The 7546-nt window shown below is 45.8% G+C and overlaps 1 protein-coding gene and 1 long non-coding RNA gene across 9 annotated transcripts in view; one reads left to right on the forward strand and one right to left on the reverse strand.

Annotated features, from left to right (window-relative positions):
• SMAD2 (SMAD family member 2) overlaps positions 1-1439 on the reverse strand; it is an 80258-nt gene extending 78819 nt beyond the window's left edge. For 2 of the 8 annotated variants that reach the window (XM_016148441.2, XM_016148435.2), the window contains exons 1-2: positions 1166-1296; positions 757-839 (exon numbers count right to left, since the gene is read on the reverse strand). The gene's annotated coding sequence lies outside the window, so the exon portion shown is untranslated. Of the gene's footprint in view, positions 1-697; positions 722-756; positions 840-1110 lie in introns of those variants that run through there. The other 6 variants (XM_016148442.2, XM_016148437.2, XM_016148443.2 and 3 more) reach the window with 6 other exon arrangements.
• LOC118610042 lies at positions 1420-5262 on the forward strand. The gene is made up of 2 exons (XR_004953723.1): positions 1420-2005; positions 2842-5262. It is a non-coding gene; the product is annotated as an uncharacterized LOC118610042 (long non-coding RNA).
• The last annotated feature ends 2284 nt before the right edge of the window (positions 5263-7546 follow it).

Raw genomic sequence — 7546 nt, forward strand, 5'->3', positions numbered from 1 at the left:
CGGTAGTATTTAGCTATTTAAAGGGTCAAGAGGAAGGAATAACAAAACCAACCTAGGAATTGTTTTTCTTTTGTTTAGGATCAAAAGGAAACCAATAACCACCTAAGGGTTAAATAAGTAAAAGACAAAAGTACCCAACCCAAGGACAGTATCCCCCAGGAGAGAGCAAAACAAAGTTACGAATTTGAAAACCAAGTTTGAAATACGTGATATCAATTAGAGAGCTCTCTGCGATAAAAACTAATAGGCTCTACTCACTGTAACTTTCACAAGTGGGTAGAAGGATCTCGACAAAATATTAACCGTGTACGTTTGTGTGAGAGCACACACAAGCAATTCAGAACCCCAAGACTATAATGGTTAACAAAGGTCATACGACCAAAATCACAAAAAGTGGAAGCAAAGTACTGCACGCTTCTAACACGGCTGCCTAACAACTCCCGAAACAAGAGCTCAGTCCCTCTGGCTTTGAATAACAGAACCGCAAACTACCAAGTGTGCTCGCAGTGGAGGGGAAGGGCCTCAGCAGGCCCCCGCCCCGGACCTGGCGGCGGGCAGTTCAGAGTGCCGACCCCTTCCCTTCGGCCTTCCCAGCCCCGCGTTCCAGCACCCGAGGGCCGGGAGCTCCGCTGCCCCGATCTCGCCACACCCCAGCCACCAGCCCCCGTGGCCATGCGATGGGGCAAGCCTCACTGACCTGAGCCAAACACAAACACGCCCCTAGCCCCGAAGGCCCGCCGGGTGCCGCAGGTTTACCTGGACCAAGGCTTCGGGTCCCGCCCCGTCAGAGCCGGGGGTCCGGGACCTTTGTTCCTTCCTCTTCCGAATGGGATGAGGGGCTGGGAGGGGAGAGGGGAATGGGCGATTGGAGGCGGAACTGAAAACACTCTCGCGGCCGCCGGGCCTCCCGCCCCGCCCCCCCAGCCAGTGCCCGTCCCGCAGCCCCGGGGCGCGAGGAGGGGGCGCGGGCCTGGCTGCCGCCCGCGGGAGGGGGTGGGGACGCGCGTCCCGCCGCCTCTGCCCCTCCTCCCCTCAGGCGCGCGCCCGTATACCCCCCACCCAGGGCCGCCCGGACGGCCGAGCCCTCCCTGGCCGCGCCCGCCGGCCCACCTCCGCTTCCGCCCTGCACCCTCCGCCGCTGGCCGCAGTGGCGCGGCGCACCCACCTCCGGGTGGCTTGTTCGGCGCTCGCTGGCTGCTAGCTGGGAGCTGTTCCTCCGCCACCGCGGCCGCGCGGTAGACCCGCCTCCCAGCCCGGGCCGCGAGCCCCGCCGATTCGTCGGCGCAGCCCCGGGGCTGGCACCCTGCCGCCCGCTGATTGGCGCCTCCGGCCGCCCGTTAGGGCGCGAGGCACGCCGGCCGAGCGCAGCGCTCGGCGCGCACGGAAGATGGGGCGAGCGGAGGAGGGAAAGGAGGAGGTCGAGCGCCCGGGAAGGGCCGGGGCGCGAGCGGGGCTCCGAGAGTCGCGGCCACTACCACCGCACTGCCTTTCCCTTCGGCCCGCCCCGCCCCCCCGGCCCGACCGGCGGCGCTTGCAGCCAATCAGTGCGCGAGGTGCGCGGGGTGTGAGCCGCGCGTCGAAGGCCTCGAATCGGAAGGGAGACGTCGTTCGCTGATTGGTCCCGCCTCCCCCGTAGAGCGTGAGGCGAGGCGCAGCCGGCGGCCGGCAGCCGAGGACGAGGTGGGGTGGGACCCTCGTGGTTTCGATTGACTTCGTGTTCGGTGCGCTCCTAGGAAAGGCTCTGGGAAGAGAGGAAGGAGAAGGCACGTATCGTGCCGCCCTGGGAAAACGGACCCTGGCGATCACGCGTTCCTCATTGCCTTGGCCCTCGTCCTTTTCCTCGGCCCCTCCAGCGCCATTGGGTGGGGCCTGTTGGTGGCCGCCGCCTGCCCACCTTTTTTAGGCAAGCCGGGAGTGAACACGTGCTCATCCCCTAGGGAGGCCTGGGGACCGCGCGGAAAACTGTACGAACCAGAGGCAGAAAGAGGATTCCACATAAACCGAGGTGTTGGTCGCATACTGGGCGCGCCCAGAAGCGAATGAGCGGGCGAGTGGGCGGGGTCCTCGTGGTGGTAAACCAGGGCTGAGTCCGAGATGTAAATAAGCCCAGGGCGGGGATCTTCTGTGAGCAACAAGGCCTGGGTAGAGGATGCCAGGTAGTTTTGTTTAACCTGAATCTTGGTTCTCTCTTTGGTAAAACGATGATAAGAATGCAAGGTCTTACCGATCCTTGTGAAGTCTAAAAGATAAGCACGATACCCCTTAAGTGCTGAATTAGCTTCGCCTTCGTTTTCGGTGTTCAGGTGAAGTTCTTAGGCCCAGCCTCACACATCTGCGCTGCAAGGCCTTAAGCTGCTGGCTGCTCGAAGCTGGTGGGGACCCCGGGTAACTTCGCTTTACCTTAGGGACACCCAAATCTCTGCTGGAATATTGAACCCAACTAATCAATCACATCAAATATTAAACTGTGTTAGGCAGGAAGCACCATAGAACTTAAAGTTTGGGGGGGGGGGGCGGAGTTAGATCTCACACAGGTAGTTGGTGGCAGAGACGTGACACGGTATTCTTGGCTCCCTGTCCAGCGCTCTATCTCATGTGCTCCTTCACGGACTTCATTAACTCAAAACAAGCTGAAGGGGGCACTAACAATACAAATCAATTAACAGAAAGTACCAAATGACTATTTCAAATAGAGTTCTTGAAATATGCATTCTTTTCAAAATTGAAGGCTTCTCTGAGGAAGGTGCCTTCTGGAGATTGATTTGGTCTTTCCCTGAGCCTTACAGGTTTTCCAGATATTCTTTCAAAATCTTCATTTTCACTATCTCTCTCCTCAAACAGAAGTACTTCTTTCTTCGAGAGGTTGTGATACAGAGCATGAACCCTGGAGGTAGGCCAATAGTACTTTTGAATTCAACTCTATTCCAAATCTGTGATCTTTGGCAAATGGAACTCACCTGCAATGATAGCTACTCAAGTATATTGTATGATGATTAAAATAAATATCAAAGTGAATAGCGTAGGGCTTTCACGTTAAAAGAACATAATTGTCAATATTTCTTCCCTTCTGTTGCCTTCATGTATTTATGCTAAGATGAACCTACTCAGCAGAAATTCTTTCTTCAAAAGTTGACCTCCAGGGTGGTTTTCTTCCATTGTCATTTTAGAAGCAGCTCTGCTCACCCCTTTTTAAAAAATAGCTTGTGATGAGCCCCAGAAAGCCAATTGGTGGAGCTGTTCCACCTCCTAAGCCTCTGCTTCCACTTTCCAGAGCCACTAGGGAGGATGGGCAAGGGCAAAGACCAGTTTAGAAGTAGGAAGCCTGTTTCTGTTGTTTGGTCCTTCCTGCTCACACAAGCCAACCAGTTTAATATGAAATGGCCTATAAAAAGCTACTCTGGGTCACACAAATATTTTCTCCTATGTGACCAGAGTGTACATTTGAGTGTTCATCTGGGTGAGTAGGAATGGAAACAAAGCAAGACTGGTTGGGATTCTCAAAGAATCTGCCACTAGGATGGAAGTTGGGTACTTTGAAAGGTATATTAATTCAGTGGATGATATACTTGAGGTTAAGTAAGACCATCTCTCCAGACTTGTCAGACTTTGGGTCCCTAACTCTTCCATTTAGGAAGCCTTCCAGGATCTGTAGGATTGAGGAAAGAAGAGGAGGGGCAATCTGGCTACTAATGCAGTTCCCAAAGGGCTTGGAAACGGGAGCATGCTTACAGCCCCCTCTGCTAGAAATGCATCTAGACCAAAATGGGTCAAGACAGAAACTGAAGGCAGATAAAGCAGGGATTGCCGTGGCAACAATCAACTTGGAAATCCACTAGGGTACCTCAAAACCTATAATCAGTAGGTCCCTATTGTATAAATTACATTGAGTGAATTGTATATGGATAGACACCAAGTTTAACTCTTCGTTACTCATGACACTGCAAAATCGATGAAGGCAAAATCAACTCAATCAATTTAAAAAGTAGTTAAATGTACTGAAAAGACATAAAAATGATAATGGTTACTTCTGGAAAGGGTATCTGGAAGTCATTAGTGGAAAACAAAATTCATCATTTTTTTCTTCTGTAGCTTGAATTTAAAGAATATATATAAATATTGATTTTTCAAAAGACATAACTCATAGACCATCTCATTGGTAAATCCAGAAAGCCCTTCCTGGTTACTCCAACCAAAAGGATATTGCTCACCTATGAGTTTCCTTTCACAGTCAGAATGATATACATACCATGATTTCACTTCGATTAACATCTTGATCTGTTACTTTAGTCTTGAGCAATGTTTTAGCTTCTCATGTATGTATGTTTTGTCTCCCCATTTAGGTTGTACAGCATTTCATTCTCAATTGTCCTCTCATATCCTTACTAAAATATTAAGACTGAAGAAAGGTGAAATCCAGCATTTGTGTAGCAAAAGAATGCTGTGCCTGTCATAGATCTGCAAACATTCTACACAGCCTTGCCCCATCCTTCCAGATTGTATTTGCCCTCAATTTAGCTATTATCTTGTCGGCATCCAATCTCTGTATTCACTCATCTTGGTGGAACTAAGTTGCAGTGAGCAGTACTCTATCTTAAGGATAAGATCCAGTTATTTGCATCTGAAAGGACACTGATTAAATGAGATAGATAACCTACATAAAAATTCTAAAGAACAAAAGTGTGAGGTTCCCTTTGTTGTACATGATAATGGGGAAAAAAAATCCGAAACCACCTGGATTTTTATCTCAATACAATGAAATTTCATGTTTTAAATGAACTTATATTGAAGATGTATACATCTGCCTCTAAACACACACACATTCCTTATTCACATGCTAGTTTGTGTTAAAAATGAAAACTTTAACATATGCTGGGAGATGCTGGAAACAAGAATAAAGCATAAATAAGAAAAAAGAATTGAATCCAGCAAATGTTTATCGGGTATCTGTTATGTGCCTATCATAAAAGCATTGGTTGATTATGATGGAAAATTCTTGTTCTATGGCCAAAATCATTCAAGAATATAAATCACACAGGCAGGGGTTTCTAGATTTAAAGAGAAAGAGATTGAGAGAAGTTGGCTCTGGTTGAGAGAAAAATATTTGGCGAAAACAAGTTATATTTCTCATCATTCTCCAGACATCTGATAATTAATATTTCTTGGCTATATATTTAAAGGCATAAATAATCATTGGATCAATTGATCATTGGATAGCTAATCCAATGATTGCTCAAATATTACTTGAAAAATTACAATATAATTCCAATGCAATGAGCACTCCCATAGAGGCATTTAAATATTGTCTAAGATCTACATATTAAAAAAAAAAAAAAACTAAACAAGCCAATGTCTAACCCTGAAAAAATAAATACACAAATTGTTTAAAGTTCTATTGTGAGGCTATAATCTGGTAGTTGTATGTCAGCAATAGGGCTTTATGCCTTATTTATAATTATCTGTGTGTGACAATATTGACTGAGCAAGGTTGCTACTAGGCAGGGTAAGTGTATGAAGGTATAATACTCTTGGGAAATTTCAAGCATATTAGCATAATTGTTCTGATGAAGACTGAAGAGCTTATTTAACATAATTGACTAGAGTAGACAATAGATGTATAATCAGTGTCCTAATGATTGAATTAATGAGCCCCAATTGTTTGTCCTTACTGTAAACAGTCCTCACTTATGAAAAAGACATTTTGCTGAAGGAGTCTGACAATAGTGTTAGCTGATGAGTGGCCAGAATGTAATTAATGATGGGAGAGAGCCAATTACTACTGAGTCCTAAAGACTTTTTCAATGGTGTATTTCAAGGGGTAAATTACATAGCTACATAGAGATTTCATATCAGCTCTTCCTTGCCTTCATACAATCATGGAGCTTGATCAATGCTCTTATTTTACAGCTAAGAAAACCAATGACCAGGCTTTTCCAGAGTTCTGTGGCCACTTAGTGCCGGGATTATAAACATATTGGCTACTTTTTCTGTTCTGGGCACTGCTCACTAACTCTTCTACCTCTCTTTGGTCAGCATCCTCACCCATACCTTTGCTATTCTCCAATCTCCCTGTTCCCATTACTTTCTATGCACATGTCCTAACCAATTATATCACAGTGAAAATAGGGGTAAAGTTCTTAGCCACACCTAAATCCCCAGCACTAGACAGGACTGTTTGTCTCCAGATCTATCCTTTCAGCCACTTTTTGTGAAAGACCTGTCCTCCATCTTCTCCCTATTCTCTCTCCCTTAACCACCCAATCTAGATTAGTACCCCCACACATAGACTAGTCACACTGTCATATCACCTTTAAAATTTTTCTTCAAAACTCTCACCACTGTCTGGAATTAATGTGTTCATTTATTTCTGTAGTGATTTATCATTTATTTCCACTCTCCACTGAATGTGTAGACTCAACAAGAGCAGGAAGCACATCTGTTTTCTTCACCATAGTATTCCTAATTCAAACACTTTTGGAGGCACTCAATAAATTATTATTTTTGAATGAGCAAATAATTTTCACTCAAACTCATTATTTCCTTCCTATGTAGGTGTGTCTTAGCCTAGTTTCCTGGAAAATAGAGCCTGATACAAGGATTAAGTAAGCAACGATGCTTTACTTAGGAGGTATTATCCCAAAGCAGCAACAGTGAGGGAAAAGGCAAGGAAAATGGGACGCAATGCACCGTGATGCATTACTGTGCCAACCACTGCTTCATGACAAATCTTGAAGAAAAACAGCCAGTCTCTTGATAAGTGCAACCACTTGGCCATACAGGACATCCCCAAAACAGACTATAGAGAGAAACTTTGCTTTAATGAGAAAGAGAAACTTTTATCTGTCTCCTATCGGTCAAAGATTATCCCACAGGAAGCTAACATTCCCACACTTTCCAGTTGTGTTATCCATATTCTTTGATAGCCACTCAAAAAGCCAGAGGCCCTGCCCTGGAGCCCAGAAGTGATGAGAGAAACTGTGGCTGATGGGCTTTGGACAGTCAAACCACAAAGGACTTAACTAAATCACTCATGGTGGTGGCTGAAACAGAGCGAGAGGCTGAGAGGCCCAGAGATGGTGAGGCCTAGAAAATCTGAGCCTGATATAAAGTAAACTGAGCCTGATATAGAGTAATTGTTGCCATATCAAAGGTAGGACCAGGTCTGTTTTATTCACTGCATTGTACCCAGCACCTCATATAATAAGTGCTAATTAAGTTTTTGTTGGAGAGATGAATGTATGCATAAATGGCATCACCATCTACTAATTTACCTAAGCCAAAAATGTGGAGTCATCCACGATCTTTCTTAATTCTTAAATATGGAAATGAGGTAGAGCCTTCTTGGCTCTACCTCCATAATGTATTTCAGATCCAATGCTTCCTTTACAAGCTCACTTCCTTGATTCAGATCTTTATCATTGTTTATCTAAATTATTGCTATAGCTACTTACCTGGCCTTCCTGTATCCCATCTTATTCCCCTCCAATTTATTCTCCCTGCTGCCAGGATTTTTCTTTGTTTATAGCATATTTTCTAAATTCAAATCTGA

The sequence above is a fragment of the Rousettus aegyptiacus genome, unplaced genomic scaffold (genome assembly GCF_014176215.1).
Source record: "Rousettus aegyptiacus isolate mRouAeg1 unplaced genomic scaffold, mRouAeg1.p scaffold_m13_p_12, whole genome shotgun sequence".
NCBI classification, from domain to species: Eukaryota; Metazoa; Chordata; class Mammalia; order Chiroptera; family Pteropodidae; genus Rousettus; species Rousettus aegyptiacus.